Genomic DNA, 19,898 nt, shown 5'->3' on the forward strand with positions numbered 1-19,898 from the left:
CAGTGTTGTCCTGTGCGTTGTCAGTGAGGCTGAAGTTACCTCTTTGTTGAGCAGAGTGTATATTCTGTAATGAGATTAAGTTAAATCAGTGAGGTCTGCATCCTCGATGTCTCCAAGGTATACGTTTCGATAAATCTTCACTATATCCTGGATGCATCTATAGAATTTTATTACCTCCCTTGGCTGGCATTTTATCCAATCAGGTTTCTACGTTGGGAAGTTGAGCACACCAATTACAGCTCACTTTTGCTTTTTCTATTACACACAGAGAACACAAAGAACTCGGAAGGAGATAGAAGGAGTTCTTGCACATGTATATTTGAAAGTTTTGGACCCCTTCAATGTGATCATAAGTCATTTTTCAAAAGGGGGGGTCTGTGTTTCCCTGTATTTGCACTGCGAACAAACCTTCATAGCTGAAACCTCTATCTTAGTTGGCACTGACAAGTACATTAACGGCGGCTTAGCTGATTGGCGACTTTGGGAATGCAGAGCCAGCAAAGTGAGGTAATAAAATTCTAGGGACGCATATGCATCCAGGGTGTAGTGGAGATTTATCAGGATGTAGACCCTGGAGATATTGAGGATATGAGGTCTGTAACCTACTGTGCGATATACACTGTGTCTATGATAAGTATATTGTGTGAGCCGCTGAATGAGAGAGTCGGACCACCTTTAGGGAACACCAGAGTGCCAGTTCTATTTTATATGGAAAAGCCAATGTTTACTTCATCAGTGTTTTTATTACAGCCAAAGTTTAAATGGAAAGGAACAATATTTTTCTGCAGTTTCTTCAATACTGCCATCTATACAGATGGAACAAGTTGGATATGCACCATGTAGGAAGGACACATGCCGCACATATTATCACTTTTAGTGCTGCTTGCCCAATCTCATCCCATTTGTTGCTAAATCAAGTATTGTGCATTTACTCCTCACTAAAGTTGATGGGACCTGTGAGTCAGTCCACCCTTTTACACCATCACTTTGCTCTGTAAACCTGACCCGAGAAGGTCCAGGGGTAGATTAGGCCTTCAGCAACCCATGCTTTCCATAAAAGGTGACTCTGCTTGTCATAAGAGGCAACTAACGGGATCAGGTGGTCAGACTCACTGACATGGTTGACAAGTCATTGGTTCCCAATTGCGCAGATCGTTGCTCATGTTGTTGGTCACTGGATTGTCTGGTCCAGACTCGATTATTTACAGACCGCCGCCATATAGGTGGAATATTGCTGTGTGCGGCGTAAAACTAAACTCACTCGCTGTTCAAGGAGCTTCCCCAAGTCTTCCCAGGTATACGACTGTAACCTGCCCGATCTACATGACCAGGCAGAAGTGACCATTGATGCATTGTCGAGAAGCTGGCAAATTGTTATCGTGCTTACAGACAACTTACTGAAGGACGAGTGGATACATTTTACTGTCCTATTCTCATAAACATTAAGAGATAGACGCTACAAAATTTATTAATGCGTCCACGGGGACGCAGAAAAGTCCAAATATGTTTTTTGGTTCAGATTTGGATCGAGTACCAATATATTATCACTTTGTCTGCTACAAGCTGGGTTATGATATCATTAGCAATTTAATAACTGTTACAGTGTGATGATAATAATGCACAATGCAATGACCGTAACTGAATTACAACAACATTACAGCAGAGTATTAGTAATAATATTTAAGTATCTGGGACCCCCGTTTTGTTGTCCAGGAGTCCCAGGGACCCTCAAATACAGGGCTCAAGGTAAATCCCAGCCATGGTCAACGCAGCATCGGACCAAGTGCTGCTTCTGTTCAGGGATGTCTTTGCCTTGATCATGAAAAGACATGACCAATCACACCATACGCGGAACTTTGATATATAGGCATCGTATGTAATCCATGTGTTTCCCTTGTTACAGGAATTTGTAACACATGATGTATTGTTTGATGAAATATTTACTTCAGAGACAAATGAATTAGTCTTACGCCGCCTTTTAGCAGTATTCTAGCAGTATCACATTGAATCGAACCTGCCTGGGCTTTAGGCGTGCTGAGCGAATGCTGTAACCATTAGACTACGTAACCATCTTAGAAGGGCATGAAACAAAGAATGAGGACAATCATATTTGCAACTATGGCCACGGTCGTCCAGAACTGACCAACACATGTTCTCCACTGGAATGTCCTTCTGGCATAAAAGATAGCTGTATCAGTCAATGTTCTATGACCAAGGATACAGCTGTAGTTGCCATGGTCATCTAAAGTAACATCAGTTTCCTGTAACCACTGTGTGAAGTGAAGGCTTCCTCAGCTGCAGCTGAAGATGTTGCCTGCCATGTAGAGGTAGAAGGAGCCGTTATTCACAACGATGTCATCAAGCAAGGTCTGTTTGTAGGTACTGATGACTGAGAGGGAATTCAAATGTTTGAGCCATACCATTGTCAGGATTTCTTCCGAAAGGTCTTTTAGTCGGTTTCTTGCAAGAGAAAGATTTTCCAAGTTTCTGAAAGTTTCTAAAAGTATTTTTGCTGATAAGTTGTAGGGTATTGCCATACAAATCAAGTCGTCTTAGTTCGGACATGGCATGGAAGAAGGGTTCAGTTGGGGACACATCTGACGTCACATCGTGAACAAGTAATGTTTCTAGATTCATCATCATGTTGGTGTTTTTGAATACATTCTGTTGGATACATTCATGTGCGATATGTCCAATAACTTCAGGTTTTTACAACATTCTAAATATGCAGAGATGTCTAAAATATCGTTTCTTGAAAAACACAGATGATCGCTTTGTGTCAGTGTTACACCAACACGTACATGGTTAGCATCGGCAACTCCGCTGAGGTTTAGATAACTGACGTTGGGAGGTATTGGGAGATAAAAAACCTCCTTGTCTCTTGGTAGTATACGTCTGACTGAGAGAACTGCTCATTCTAAGGACTTGAGACACATCGAGATATTTAAGATTTTCCATAAAGTGCACGTTAAGTTGATCATATCCCCATGAATCATGCTTTTGGATAAGACCAGATATTCAATACATCTGAAAAAGGTGGAATTAGTTATGGCATTAACATCAATTTGCGTAATCCTATTGTTTGACAAGTCTACCTTCTTTACACATATATCTGCAAGATAACTAAACATTTCCTCTGTTAGGATCACACTGCTTTCTCCTGTGGTTACAACTCGAGATAGTATTATTTCCTCCATTCTTCTCCCAGCCAAACACTGAAGTGCTCTTGTTATAGAGATCAACTTGATTGAGCTTCCATAATAGGCAATCAACCGGAGCTTGGATAGGTTCGTAAAGGGACAAAATGTTCCTGTTTCTATGCTTGTTAGAAGTCCATTTACCCAAAATATGTTAAGTGGAATGCCATGCAAAGCTTGAAATGTTGCGTTTCTAATTATTGGTTCTCCAATTGGGTCGATGTCCAGAAATGTGAGTGTGTCTTTTACTTGTTGTAATTGAGGCCATGTTCCGCCTTCAGGCCAAGAGTTTATACGTAGCTCTTCTAGGCTGCTTAGGCCTTCTACAATCTGAGTAGGAAACTGTGCGCCACCATTTATACTTCCTATAAGAAACAGTTTTTTTTAGATGAACTAGATGCTGGAACAGCCCATCTGGGTACGTTGTTACATCCAATGAAAGTGTATCACAAGACATTTCCAAGGTTTCAAGTTTATCCAGACCTCTGAAAGTTTCTCTCTGCAGTGTTTTTAACGGATTGTGGCTGAGGGATAAGAACCTCAGCTCCCGTAAAGTGCTAAAGCTGTTGTTGGGTATACTGGTGAGTAGATTTTACTGTAAATCCAAAACTACGATGTCTTTAGGAAGGTCTAATGGCACTTGAGTGAGATTCTGCTTTTGACAGTTGGTGGCCTTCCCTTGGTAGGCTGTGCTATAGCTAGTGTGACAGCCACTGACAAGGCGACTGTATGTCACACCCTTCATCAGGAGCAGACACATCAATACTTTCACATCCATGGTTTCTGAAACACATTGACAGTAAACTATTAAAATTAGTTTTTCAGCTAATTAGTTATGATTGCTGGGTCTTGATTTTCAAACTCTCCTAGCGGTAGGATAGTCGTACGTGCCATACGTTAACCCTAATTTACGACTATCTTAGTGCTAAGAGAGCTTCGAAAATCTAGGCCCCGGTTGATTTAGATCCTGCAAAAACCTGCAGGAGAATCTGAGAATGATAGGAGCTGAGTAATGACTAAGGGAGGCAACTCTATTAAACAAGTTACGTCCATCAGACAACTTTGCAACCCGTGTGACAGTTACCTGATGACATGTAACATCGTATTATACCATTTAATATGAAGAACTTCAAGGAGATCTCTTCAAATAACGGTGCAAATGAATGAAACAAAATGTATTTAGTGCTCATTTGTACGAATAAAAGATGTCAAATATCGTTGAGAATATAAATTCTGAAAGACGATCATGCGAAAACAAGTTTATGTATATTTTATGCTATGTACCTGTAAATGACCAATCAGATTCCATCTTCTCATACAGTGCGCGAAATAGTTTACAAATTATGTCAGCCGATCTCATAGTGACGGATTTTATCTAAATGAAGCTCTCTTTCCACATTCCCAACGTTGTCTTTCAACAGTGACTTCACCTCCACAGACTTATCTTGAATTGTGTTAGTATTAACACTAACTAACGGTCGGGCTAACTATGCCTGAAAGTTACAAGCCAACAAAAAATCACTACCCAAATTTGAATGCAGAAAGTAAGCAACAGATCACAAAAGCAGATAAGAGTAAGATATGGCCGGTATGAGATGTGTGATCTTGCCTGTTGAGTTTTACTAGCCACTGACTAGTGGGCAATGGCTAGTAGGCCAGTGGCCATTTCGCACCCTGCTCTCATATAACTGACATTTGGTTTAACAAACATGGCCGAACCAAGCCAAGACGATGTGATTATGTTCATCGAAGAAACGTTTCACAATGTAGATTGTAGCACGACAAAAACTTTTCAACACGTCAGAATGTATTTTTGGACCCACAAAATTTAGCTAAAATTTAATTTACATCGGGCCAAGTCAGACTGAACACAGAGCTATACTTACAGCAATAGGTGCACTTAGATTTCTACGCTTTGAGACTCTGTCAAGTGGTATCTAGGTATTGTATTAATACTAACACTATTCAAGATAGGTCTGTGGAGGTGAAGTCACGGATGAAGGACAACGCTGGGAATGTGGAAAGAGAGCATCATTAAGATTAAATCCGTCAATATGAGACTTCTTTAGGTGTAAACGCAATTCAGGCAGGATCTTTGATTTCTGAGGGTTGTTTTCCCTTTTTCTGCAATCTGACTGACTGACTTATCTTGCTTGCACACCGCTATTACATTATATTCCAACAACATCACGGCGGATGAACACCGAAAATGGGCATCATACATTGTACCCATGTGGGGATTCTAACCCGGGTCTTCGAATGCTTTAACCACTTGGTTACCCCACCACCCCTTTTATTTCAGAAAAATATGCTATATTCTTTAAAGTACGAACACACATGGTGACATTTGTGAAACACATGCTACATATTTTACATCATGTCATGTTTTGTAAATGTCCTACAAAGCTAGAATAAACTATGAATGTTTTCCGTATTACTGATAATACTGTTCATTTGTAATGAAAGATTGCAAGGTCTGTGCGAGTTTACCAATAAACGCATCTCACAAACGTGACCATCCTGTATGCGATCAACCTAAGCTGGTTCCAGGCTCCTTTTGCGCGCACTCTGATGTTCGCCAGCGTGCACTGCGATATGCGAGACAGGGCCCAGCTTAGTGATCAACTAGACTGGCATTTGGAAGTTTGTGAATAAGGGAAAGTGACTGGGTATCGACAGCGGGTCGAAAATCGTGTCGTGATTCCTTGAGTGGGATTTAAACGCCCCACCAGGAATATATCTTCATTTATTTATTTATTTAAATTTTGTGTTTACGATAGCAAGTAATGTAATATTCACACAACTGGGTAATACAGAGATTGCACATATGTATTCTGCGGACAAATGGGAGAAGACATAAGTTAAATGAATGTATACATGAAGTATAAATTATAAAGAAGAGGGATTTAGGAAAGTAAGAGAGGAGAGAGGAAGATACGATCAACCAGCGGTTCGTGTCTATCTACTAGTATAATCAGCAAGGGGACCCATTTTTTTAAAAATTTGTTCTTGTCTCCAGAAATGGATTTTTTGAGTTGTGATAATAATCTTATTAGCAGTAATAAATGCGTAAATAAGGGAATTGTCTAATTGTAATGACAACTTTGACGCTTGATTATTATAAACGGGGAGCTTTAAAAAATATTCAACTTTGGATCGCCAGGAAGGAAGTGATTCATATTTAAGTCTAGTTTTAAGCATGTTCTACTTTCATTCCAAACTTAAACTCATTTATCATAGTTTGAATTTTTCGACAGGAAAAAAAGTTCTAGCATTTCATTTTCTGACTGACACAACGTACAAAGGTTATCCTATATCAATCCCACTACACAGTGGTGTTGTTGTTGTGGTGTGTGTGTGTGTGTGTGTGTGTGTGTGTGTGTGTGTGTGTGTGTGTGTGTGTGTGTGTGTGTGTGTGTGTGTGTGTGTGTGTGTGTGTGTGTGTGTGTGTGTGTGTGTGTGTTACCTTTGGGTTACGTGGACCTTGATCTAATTGCAGTTATGGGTATACACACATGCACTCACGCACGCACACACACAGAGGAGGGGGGAACAGTTTCTGATATGAAATTCTCGTTATGACACGTCCTCCGAAGGTTTTTCTTGTCTTCGTATAAGGCTAGGGTGGATCAGATATAACGCTCGTTTGCGGTTTGTTTTTTCGTAATCGTTTACAAGTTGACTTGACGCGAGTGGGAAAGTGCTGAATGCAGCTAAAGCAATAAGGAATTAAAAGAAGGCAAAAGATTGTCATTATAGTTCAACATATGTTGCATTTGACCACTTCCTAAATGGCATCGTGTAATCATAGCCATTATAGTTGCTTGTATAAGTATAAGGATATAAGTACGCGTGGATTGGCACCGATAGACACGCCTGTGCTCGCAGATTGTGACTAATGCGCAACGACCTCTGAAATATCCAGGGCATAATAGAAAAATGTAACTGCAACGCGTAACAATAGGGCAAACTGAACGCGAGGCAGTAAAGTACAACAGTTGGTCCAACACCTGAAAGTAATATGCAACAAGTATACTACCCATCAAAAGTCTAGACTCACTTAAAACACCCTCTATGTGTTATATATGTATACATGGTTACAAGGAAGATGAACTTGAGGGAAACAACTGCAAACCTTATGCAGATTAATTGCTCGAGGATGATTCATCAAATTGCTGAAAAGCATATACAGTGCATTTGCACTGCTGCATTTTGGTGTAAAGTTTTGATAAGAATTTGCTATTTTTTACCGAGTTTAATGATTTGTTGAACGCATGACAATAATCTTGTCAACGTTACGAATTTGTTTTGTTATACATCAGTTCATGTGTGAACAGTACCTTTAAACAGTGTGGAATGTTTTGCAAAATCTAGTTTATCCCAGCACAATAACTCGATTGTGGGATCGATTTCGTCAAACAAATTCGACTACTGACCGTCCAGGATCCGGAAGATCTAGAGTCACCACACCTGCCCAAAATGGGTACATCCGGGTAACCCACCTACGTGACCACCATCGTACCGCCCTGGACACAGTACAAGAACAGTTTTCGGCCCGAAGGGTGTCCGATCAGACAATGAGGAACCGTCTCTAAGAAGTTGGAATACATGCCAAACGTCCAAAAGTTGCCCCCTCCTTGACACGACTACATCGACGAGTGACATGGTGTAACACGGTGCTGCCACGGAACCTGGCAAACTGGAGGCGCATACAGTTTAGAGATGAATCCCGTTATCTCCTCGGACCACGTGATGGTAGAGACCATGTCTACAGACGACGTCATGAACGTTTTGCTCCTAACTGCATTAGACAGGTGGACAGATTCCTGAAAAGAGTGTTATGGTGTGGGGAGAGATCTCATACACCCGCAATCGGAACTTCTGTGTATCCAAGGCAATCGATACATTGACCACATTCTCACGTCCTTCACCTTGTCGACCGTCAACGGCAGCTCTTTCAACAGGACAACGCCATGCTCCACAAAGCACGTGCCACCGTGGACTACCTGGCCAATATCAACATCAGTACTCTCCCTTGGCCCTCCAGATCTCCGGACCTAAACCCAATCGAACATCTTTGGGGTAAAATCGATAGACGGGTACGTCGACGTCGTAATCCACCACAGACTCTTCAACAGTTGTTCCACATGCTGCAGGAGGATCCACAACAAAACATCCAACGACTGATTCGATCTGTACCCAGGAGGTGTCGGGCGATGGTAGCAGCTGGAGTAGGTCATACGAGGTACTGACTTCAACACAACCTGGTGGACAGCAGTGATGATTGTGATGACTGTTATTCTCATGAAATATGGACACGATAGCAATGCAGTACTCCACAAAATTTCATTCATGTATCTTTGTTTTCCACTGATCTACACGTCCTTGAATAACAACTATATTTTCATTGATATTTGGGTTTCGTGTTTCTTGTTTTTTAAGAGTGTACCTAAAACCTCACTGATACCATTTGATTTAACCCATTCATGGGCATTTAACCCATTTCAATTTCAAGCATGTACAAATATGCTTCAGCATCAACCATGCCAAGACCCTTTACGAATGATATTTTATCAACATTCTTCTTTTTATTTTATCTCGTTTCCCGATCCAATAAACTTAAACAAAATAGAATTTGGCGGATAAAAGAAGGTTTTTGTCTGGCAATGGAAGGGCCTGACAGTAGATCTGTAGATAAAGGGTGTAGACCAGGACAGGCAGACTTATCTGTGCTTATTCTGACAACCCTTTATTAATTTGTTTATCAAAATTCAAGGAAATCATCTGTTTCAAGTCTGTCGAAAACTTTATCCATAATATTTGTGAAAGGTTCTTTTGACCATTGCAAAGGCAAATGGGGATAAGATTTTTCATTTGAATTCGTTTTTGAACCAATCAAAAAAGCCTTGATCTTCTCACAATTAATCTTTAAAACAGACACGTTGGTAAAATCCTCTAATGTTCCGAGAGCCCTCCCTGAAGTTAGCATCAGCAGCATATTGGAACGTTAGATATTCATCACCATTAATATCTATACCCTTTATCCAAGTGTTATTATTACGAGATATGGATAATAATTCTGCAAAAATGATAAATAGATAAGGGTATAAAGGATCGCCTTCTGTACAGCCTTTTTCAAATAATTAAAATCTTTTAAAATGTGGTCTGTGCCTATTGCACTGTTTGTTACTATCATATGGAAACAGTTTAATAAGGTAAGGTCCGAAATTGAACGCTTCTAGTGTTTCATCTTTAAAGGTCACATGCAACCAAAAAATCAAACATAATTAAAACACAGTTATCACTTATTCATGACATATAATATACATTGCTGCTTTTAAAAAAACAAATAAACAAAATTATAAGCGTACAATCACGATTCAAAAGTGCAATATTTTGTACTTCGGCTAACTTCCCCCGAAACGAAGCCCTCGGGAGACCGAACCCAGTCATAGCGGGTGGATATGCACTCAAGTGTAATGACGGCTTCCGATTGGCTGTTTCATTTGCTGATATGCTGAGGGTTCATTGTGTGCACAGAAAGATGATCTGTTTGATGGGCATTTTAGAAGTATAGCTAGTCACAAGAAAGTAAGATTCTTTATGGATAACAACTTCTTTTTGTGTACTTGATGCGTCGTTTCAGTATGGATACTGTTGTCAAACAAAATCACATACAATAAAAGAAGTCGTTATCCATGAAGAATGTATATAGAGATGTTGGGTTTGGAAAATACATGTTCTCTGAATTTGCGTTCGATCCAATCAAATATCATGTCAGTAGAGATTGTAAACTAGTGCGAACCTGGAATCTGTCCAAGTACAAAGCAGGACTTGAGTTTGCACCAGTTTCCGTCAGATTCAGTCATCCGAAAAAAATGAATACAGTTTGTTTGCAACCCACAGATATAAAAACATGTCATGTGTATCACACGTGCCTAATTACATAATGTGACATACACGGGACTCGGGTGCACGAGTCATAAATCAATTTGTTTTCTTTATGTCGTATAGTCTGATAGGTGCTAAGTTTAAATTGCACGTGGTCAATGATTGAAGCTGTGTATTGCATGTTGTCTTTAGCAGACAGGCAGGCAGACATATAGGTGTGAATAAACCAGACAATGAGCTTTCTCTGTAACAGAGACTGCTTACCACAATCAACAAGTTGTTTTACGTAACGAGTAGATTATTTACTTGTTTGTGTACACAACCAAGATTAGACTACTGCTCACGACCTAAGACGCTGGACATGCATACTGTTTCAAGCTCCACGAACCTATTCACTGCGCATGCGTTATGGACGCAGCGCAGCACAGCAGTTAAAACCAGTCTCCCCCCCCCCCCCCCCCCCAAGCGCTGGGGGGAATTTAGTGAAACGTTTGAACTCCGATTTCGCGGGCTTTTCTTTCATCGCGTTTTTTTCAACTTTATAGGTTGAATTGGCATTTTTTATCATTTGTTTCGCAAGTGCATACCGAAAGGTACCAGAATTTGCAAAGTTGTGTTTTACGTTGCATGTGACCTTTAAATTGCCACTCTACCGCGTCAAAGGCTTTTCAAAATCAACCGTTATAAGAAGCTCTGGCTTTTTGTGTATTTTACAGCAATTAATGATGTCATATAACATTCTTGCATTTCCCCAATGAATCGGTCCTTAAGAAAACCCGTTTGCGTTTCGCTTATGATATTTAGTAGAACATTCTTGATTCTACGTGTATTTGCTATTACTCCAGAAGCTCCAGAATAAAGTTATTGGGCGCTAGTCTTTTTAAGTAACGCCTATATCTGTTTTCCTTAGAAATGCAGGATATTATGGCCTGGTTTTTTAAACCAGTTCCGATACAGAAAGCATGTGTTATGGGTCTAAGGAGAATAATTGCGCTCACTTGTAGAATTCTGCTGGAAAACTGTCCGATCCTGAACTTTTTTTCATTTTTCATTTATGTAATAGGACCCGGAGAGCTGTTTCTCTCATTCGTATTTAATTAGATATCAATACTGGTAAACTGACGTGCATAGTATTCTCAGTTGATATCATGCTGGCTACTCTTTCAGTTTTTGTAATATCTTGAAGTTTCAAAGACTACATCATCAGTGCTAGTTACGCTCCTTTCATTTATATCAATCATCTTTGTCATATGCTTCTTGGTATAATTTCTTTTCTCAAGAAACATATTCTGCGTTTTTTTCGCCATCTTCATACCATTGAACCCTACTTCTAAATATACCGAACCACAAAAAGAAAAACAAAACAAAAAACAACAAAAAACACGTCGATTTTCAAAACCAAGTGCAAGTTTTTGTTCTTTCAAAATGGTGTTTTTACTTTATCGTTTTGTTTACATGTATTTCAATCCAGATTCATAATTATTACTAACATCGTTGTGTTTTCTGTTGAAAAAGCATATCGAGCAAACGCACCTCAAAGGCATACGTGGTAAAAAGTTCCGTATGACATTCGTGAAAATGAAAATGGACGTGCTTATTCTGACAACCCTACCAATAAAATCGAGTCCCAAACGCGCCTAAAATCATTTTTGTTTTGACACAATTGCCACGGCACGAATTACCCTTGCATGCTCGGTACGACATGTGCCGATAAACACATGCCTGTAATATAAGGAAAAATAGATAATGATTTGAGACATTGGTGGAGATGAAGAAAGTGGAGAAAAGAGTTGAGACAATGGTGTAGATGGAGAAAATAGTCAATGAGTTGAAACAAATGTAGGGATGGAGAAAATAGAAAATGAGTTTAGACAATGGTGTAGATGGAGAAAATAGACGATAAGTTGATACAATAGTGGGAAAATACATGTAGATCAGATCATCTTGTCAAAATCTACTACAAGTCTAAATAAATCACACCATTGTCCCCGAGTGGCTATATACGTACGCAATGCATTACACTTGGAACATTGTTTTACAATACATATAACTCTACCCAAAAACATATTAACAATACGTTAACATATAATCTAGCTTTCACTAGCAACATAATTATAAAATTATAATAATTCACGGCTTTTGTGAATTTCTGTCCATCAAGCATACCACCCGAACATTAATGTCCAACAACCATGAACATCATGCCGTAACTTTGTGTACGGTTCCATCTTCATCATGTTCTGGCAATCCGGTTCATTCACAAAATGTAACACGTGCAGATAAAATAGAATAACTGTCCCTTTCGTTCATGGAAAATGTTGAAATGAGTTTCAGCTTCAATCTTTAAAGCAGTGGAGCTGGGAATTTGACAAATGTCAAAGTTATTCATAAACTATACAACATTTCTTGTCTTTGCTTTTTACTTTGGAAGTTGAAACAACAAATTGACTAACAACATGACCGGTTGAAATTGATTCGTTTTGACAAACTGATCTTCATCCTTGGCTATCAGGAGAATATTCAGCCAAGGTCACATGACCTTATACCAGGTAGCCATCTGCTGCTTAGTCAACAGAGGCATGTTCTGAACAAAGACATTACCTGGAGACACCCACGTATGCACGGGTTGCCAGTCACCCATCCAACGTCTGTACGCCGAAAGTGTTGCTTATATTCACCTGTTTTGTGACACTGTCATGGCGTGACTCAAGGTATACTTTAGAATAGGGCTGTTGGTTTATCGTTAAGGATACACTGACACAGATGTGTCCAGAATTGGGGCCTATCCTCCACATCCAGAATATGTTCCTCCGAAACCGCGTTTAGGAGAAGATGAGGAACTCGAGCTCTTGCTGCCGACGACATATTCCTGTACAGAAGAAGAACTCGGTCCGATATTGCGTTGTTCACGGACATTAGTCTCACAGTAGACAGGACAGTAAAGTGTATCCACTCGTCCTTCAGAAAGTTCTCTGTTAACACGATAACAATTTTCCAGCTTCTCGATAATGCATCAAAGGTCACGTCTGCCTGGGAACATCCTATAGGGTCATGGAAATCGGGCAGGTACAGTCGTATGCCTGGAGAGACTTTGGGGAGTTCCTTGAACAAACAGTGGCAAGGCCAATCGTACTGAGAACTTTCATAGCATATGTAGGCGTCATAATCAAAATCCTCCCTTTTGGTCGGCGTCCCTGCTTGTAACCAAGCACCTGTAACACATGATGCTCTATTTTAGGCAAATATTTCTTGACGAGAAAGGCTACAAGCAAAGACAACAGCGCAATCAAGGTTCCTATTGTGGCCACAGACAACCAGAACTGACCAACACATGTTCTCCACTGGAATGTCCTTCTGGCATAAAATGTAGCTGTATCAGTCAACGTTCCATCACCAAGGATACAGGTGTAGTTGCCATAGTCATCTAAAGTAACATCAGTTTCCTGTAACCACTGAATGAAGTGAAGGGTTCCACAGCTGCAGCTGAAGATATTGCCTGCCATGTAGAGGTAGAAGGAGCCGTTACTGACAACGATGTCATCAAGCAAGGTCTGTTTGGTATTTGCTGATGACTGAGAGGGAATTCGACGTCACATCCAAATGTTTGAGCCAAACCATTGTCAGGATTTCTTCCGAAAGGTCATTTAGTCGGTTTCTTGCAAGTGAAAGATTTACTAGTTTCTGAAAGTTTCTAAAAGTATTTTTGTTGATAAGTTGTAGACTATTGCCTGATAAATCAAGTCTTTTTAGTTCGGTCATGACATGGAAGAAGGGTTCGGTTGGGGACACAAACATGTCATCATCTGACGTCACATCGTGAACAAGCAATGTTTCCAGATTCGTCACCATATTGGTGTTGTTGAATACATTCTGTTGGATTTTCATGTGAGATATGTCCAAAGACTTCAGGTTTTTACAACATTCTAAATGTGAAGGAATGTCTAATAGATAGTTTCTTGAAAAATCTAAAGAAGTCAAATGATCGCTTTGTGTCAGTGTTAAACCAACACTGAGAATGGTATTCTTGAAAACACCACCGCTGCTGTTCAGGTAACTGAGATTGGGAGGCATTGGGATATAAATACCTCCTCGTGTTGTAGTATTGCATTTGTGACTGAGAGAACTGCTCATTCTAAGGTTTTGAGACACATCGAGTTATTTAAGATTTTCCATAAAGTGCAAGTCAAGTGCAACAGGTATCATTGCGCCCCCATTAAACATGTTTTTGGATAAGTCCAGATATTCAATACATCTGAAAAAGGTGGAATTAGTTATGGCATTAACATCAATTTGCGTAATCCTATTGCGTGACAAGTCTACCTTCTTTACACATATATCTGCAAGATAACCAAACATTTCCTCTGTTAGGATGACACTGCTTTCTCCTGTGGTTACAACTCGAGATAGTATTATTTCCTCCATTCTTCTCCCAGCCAAACACTGAAGTGCTCTTGTTATAGAGATCAACTTGATTGAGCTTCCATAATAGGCAATCAACCGGAGCTTGGATAGGTTCGTAAAGGGACAAAATGTTCCTGTTTCTATGCTTGTTAGAAGTCCATTTACCCAAAATATGTTAAGTGGAATGCCATGCAAAGCTTGAAATGTTGCGTTTCTAATTATTGGTTCTCCAATTGTGTCGATGTCCAGAAATGTGAGTGTGTCTTTTACTTGTTGTAATTGAGGCCAGTGTCCGCCTTCAGGCCAAGAGTTTATACGTAGCTCTTCTAGGCTGCTCAGGCCTTCTACAATCTGAGTAGGAAACTGTGCGCCACCATTTATACTTCCTATAAGAAACAGTTTTTTTAGATGAACTAGATGCTGGAACAGCCCATCTGGGTACGTTGTTACATCCAATGAAAGTGTGTCACAAGACATTTCCAAGGTTTCGAGTTTATCCAGACCTCTGAAAGCTTCTCTCTGCAGTGTTGTTAACGGATTGTGGCTGAGGAATAAGAATCTCAGCTCCCGTAAAGTGAAGCTGTTGTTGGGTATACTGGTGAGTAGATTATATTGCAAATCCAAAACTACGATGTCTTTAGGAAGGTCTAATGACACTTGAGTGAGATTCTGCTTTTTGGTAGTCTGCGCTGTAGCTAGTGTGACAGCCACTGACAAGGCGACTGTATGTCACACCCTTCACCAGGAGCAGACACATCAGTACTTTCACATCCATGGTTTCTGAAACACAATGACGGTACACTATACAAATTAGTTTTTCAGCTAATTAATTATGATGTCTGGGCCTATATTTTCGAAGCTCTCTCAGCGGTAGGATAGTCGTACGTGCCATACGTTAACCCTAATTTACGACTATCTTAGTGCTAAGGGAGCTTCGAAAATCTAGGCCTCGTTTGATTAATTTTTAGATAGGGCAAAAACGTATGAATCGTCTTAAACCTTTACCAGTTTCGTAAACTTTTACAATCTGACAAACCTAGGAGAATGATAGGAGCGAACTCCAGAGCTGAGTAATGACTAAGGGAGGCAACTCTGTACAACAAGTTACGTCCATCAGACAACTGTGCCACCCGTGTGACAGTTAACTGATGATATGTAACATCGTATTATACCATTTAATATGAAGAACTTTTAGGAGATCCCTTCAAATAACGTTGCAAATGAATGAAACGAAATGTATTTTGTGCTCGTTCGTACGAATAAATGATGTCAAATTTCGTTGAGAATATAAATTCTGAAAGACAATCATGCGAAAACAAGTTTATGTATATTACATGCTACGTTCCTGTAAATGACCAATCAGATTCCGTCCTCTCATACAGTGCGCGAAATAGTTTACAAATTATGTCAGCCGATCTCATAGTGACGGATTTAATCTAAATGAAGCTCTCTTTCCACATTCCCAACGTTGTCTTTCAACAGTGACTTCAACTCCACAGACCTATCTTGAATTGTGTTAGTATTAACACTAACTTCAACTCCACAGACCTATCTTGAATTGTGTTAGTATTAACACTAACTAACGGTCGGGCTAACTATGCCTGAAAGTTACAAGCCAACAAAAAATCACTACCCAAATTTGAATGCAGAAAGTAAGCAATAAATTAGAAAAGCAGATAAGAGTAAGATATGGCCGGTATGAGATGTATGATCTTGCCTGTTGAGTTTTACTAGCCACTGACTAGTGGGCAATGGCTAGTAGGCCAGTGGCCGTTTCGCACCCTGCTCTCATATAACTGACATTTGTTTTAACAAACATGGCCGAACCAAGTCAAGACGATGTGATTATGTTCATCGAAAAAACGTTTCACAATGTAGATTGTAGCACGACAAACACTTTTCAACACGTCAGAATGTATTTTTGGACCCACAAAATTTAGCTACAAATTAACTTACATCGGGCCAAGTCAGACTGAACACAGAGTTATACTTACAGCAACAGGTGCACTTAGATTTCTACGCTGTGAGAGTCTGTCAAGTGGTATCTAGGTATTGTATTAATACTAACACTATTCAAGAGAGGTCTGTGGAGGTGAAGTCACGGATGAAGGACAACGCTGGGAATGTGGAAAGAGAGCATCATTAAGATTAAATCCGTCAATGTGGGACTTCTTTAGGTGTAAACGCAATTCAGGCAGGATCTTTGATTTCTGAGGGTTGTTTTCCCTTTTTCTGCAATCTGACTGACTGACTTATCTTGCTTGTACACCGCTATTACATTATATTCCAACAACATCACGGCGGATGAACACCGAAAATGGGCTTCATACATTGTACCCATATGGGGATTCTAACCCGGGTCTTCGAATGCTTTAACCACTTGGCTACTCAACCACCCCTTTTATTTCAGAAAAATATGCTATATTCTTTAAAGTACGAACACACATGGTGGCATTTGTGAAACACATGCTACATATTTTACATCATGACATGTTTTGTAAATGTCCTACAAAGCTAGAATAAACTATGAATGTTTTCCACATTACTGATAATACTGAAAGATTACAAGGTCTGTGCGAGTTTACCAATAAACGCATCTCACAAACGTGACCATCCTGTATGCGATCAACCTAAGCTGGTTCCAGGCTCCTTTTGCGCGCACTCTGATGTTTGCCAACGTGCATTACGATATGCGAGACGGGACCCAGCTTAGTGATCAACTAGACTGGCATTTGGAAGTTTGTGAATAAGGGAAAGTGACTGGGTATCGACAGCGGGTCGAAAATCGTGTCGTGATTCCTTAAGAGGGATTCAAACGCCCTACCAGGAATATATCTTCATTTATTTATTTTTTTAAATTTTGTGTTTACGATAGCAAGTAATGTAATATTCACACAACTGGGTAATACAGAGATTGCACATATGTATTCTGCGGACAAATGGGAGAAGACATAAGTTAAACGAATGTATACATGAAGTATAAATTATAAAGAAAAGAGTTTGTGGATTTAGGAAAGTAAGAGAGGAGAGAGGAAGATACGATCAACCAGCGGTTTGTGTCTATCTACTAGTATATCAGCAAGGGGATCCATTTTTTCTAAATTTGTTCTTGTCTCCAGAAATGGATTTTTTGAGTTGTGATAATAATCTTATTAGCGGTAATAAATGGGTAAATAAGGGAATTGTCTTATTGTAATGACAACTTTGAATTTAACGCTTGGTTATTATAAACGGGGAGCTTTAAAAAATATTCAACTTTGGATCGCCAGAAAGGAAGTGATTCATATTTAAGTCTAGTTTTAAGCATGTTCTACTTTCATTCCAAACTTAAACTCATTTATCATAGTTTGAACTTTTCGACAGGAAGAAAATGTTCTAGCTTTTCATTTTCTGACTGACACAATGTTCAAAGTTTATATTGGAAATTCCGTGTCTTGCTCTCCTCCACACAATTTCGTATTGTATTGACACATTTGGACAGAGAATCTTCTGACATGCGTGCATCCAACTTTGAGTTCGATTTAGAGGTAAGATCTGTGAAAGAACAAATACCCACATCATTAAGAATCAATTTTTCGATAAATGTACATTTATCTCATCTAGTGATGAGATAATGTCCCCGAGAATCTCGCAATTAATGTTCAAATTGGTTCTGTTGACCGAGTTATCTTTTGATAATGTAATCTCTGTTTTGGGTATGAACTTATCAGTCTGAAATAAGAAATCTAATCATCATTTAATCAATGTATTTCAAGACAATAGGTCCCGAATATACACTCTTCAAACACAGAAACGCAAAATGAAATTAAAAAATGATGCTTACAATCTTGTCCACATATGTTGAATCAAACATTTTTTAGGATTGCACATTGTTTCTGGAATGTTTTAGAAGATCATGCTTGGCGAAACTCAACCAAAAATGATTTTAAAGGGTTTCATAAATCAGGATTGTCATGATGTGCGTGGATGTCATGCATCACGAATATCAGACACAGTGATTGTTTCTCACGTGCAAAGCATGAGTACAGCAAGTGACTAGAAAAGACCTAAATGAATCTCACAATTTCATCTACGATCTTTGCAAGTGCTGTAGACGAAAATGGGACGTCTCAACGCTGCCGATCGAAATCAGGCAGTTGGACGATTTCAAGCTGGCGGATCAAAGAGTGAGGTGGCAAGGATCTTCAACGTTAATCCCAGCACAATAACTCGATTGTGGGATCGATTTCGTCAAACAAATTCGACAAATGACCCTCCAAGATCAGGAGGTCCTAGAGTCACCACACCTGCCCAAGATCGGTACATCCTGGTAACCCACCTACGTGACCACCATCGTACCGCCCTGGGCACAGTACAAGAACAGTTTTCGGCCCGAAGGGTGTCCGATCATACAATGAGGAACCGTCTCTAAGAAGTTGGAATACGTGCCAAACGTCCAAAAGTTGCCCCCTCCTTGACACGATTACATCGACGAGTGACATGGTGTAACACGGTGCTGCCACGGAACCTGGCAAACTGGAGGCGCATACAGTTTAGCGATGAATCCCGTTATCTCCTCAGGCCACGTGATGGTAGAGACCATGTCTACAGACGACGTCATGAACGTTTTGCATCCTAACTGCATTAGACAGGTGGACAGATTCCTGAAAAGAGTGTTATGGTGTGGGGAGCGATCTCATACACCCACAGATCGGAACTTCTGTGTGTCCAAGGCAGTCTGACGGCCAATCGATTCTTTGACCACATTCTCCGTCTCCACGTCCTTCACCTTGTCGACCGTCAACGGCTGCTCTTTCAACAGGACAACGCCATGCCCCACAAAGCATGTGCCACCGTGGACTACCTGGCCAATAACAACATCAATACTCTCCCCTGGTCCTCCTGATCCCCAGATCTAAACCCAATCGAACACCTTTGGAATCAAATCGATAGACGGGTACGTCGACGTCGTAATCCACCACAGACTCTTCAACAGTTGTTCCACATGCTGCAGGAGGAATGGAGAAGGAGTCCACAACAAAACATCCAACGACTGATTCGATCTGTACCCAGGAGGTGTTGGCAGTGGTAGCAGCTGGAGTAGGTCATACGAGGTACTGACTTCAACACCACCTGGTGGACAGCAATGATGTTTGTGATGACTGCTATTCAAATGAAATATGGACACGATAGCAATGCATTGCTCCACAAAATTTCATTTACGTATCTCTTTGTTTTCCACTGATCTACACGTCCTTGAATAACAACTATATTTTCATTGATATTTGGGTTTCGCGTTTCTTGTTTTTTTAAGAGTGTACCTAAAACCTCACTGATACCATTTGATTTAACCCATTCATGGGCATTTAACCCATTTCAATTTCAAGCATGTACAAAAATGCTTCAACATCAACCATGCCAAGACCCCTT

The 19,898-nt window shown here is 40.0% G+C and overlaps 2 pseudogenes; both read right to left on the bottom strand.

Moving 5' to 3' along the window:
- Positions 1-2,072: 2,072 nt before the first annotated feature.
- LOC137271907 (toll-like receptor 4) lies at positions 2,073-3,654 on the bottom strand (annotated as a pseudogene).
- A 9,152-nt stretch (positions 3,655-12,806) lies between these two features.
- On the bottom strand, positions 12,807-15,264 carry LOC137272730 (toll-like receptor 4; annotated as a pseudogene).
- Positions 15,265-19,898: the final 4,634 nt, after the last annotated feature.

This window comes from Haliotis asinina, chromosome 2, assembly GCF_037392515.1.
Source record: "Haliotis asinina isolate JCU_RB_2024 chromosome 2, JCU_Hal_asi_v2, whole genome shotgun sequence".
Lineage (NCBI taxonomy): Eukaryota > Metazoa > Mollusca > Gastropoda > Lepetellida > Haliotidae > Haliotis > Haliotis asinina.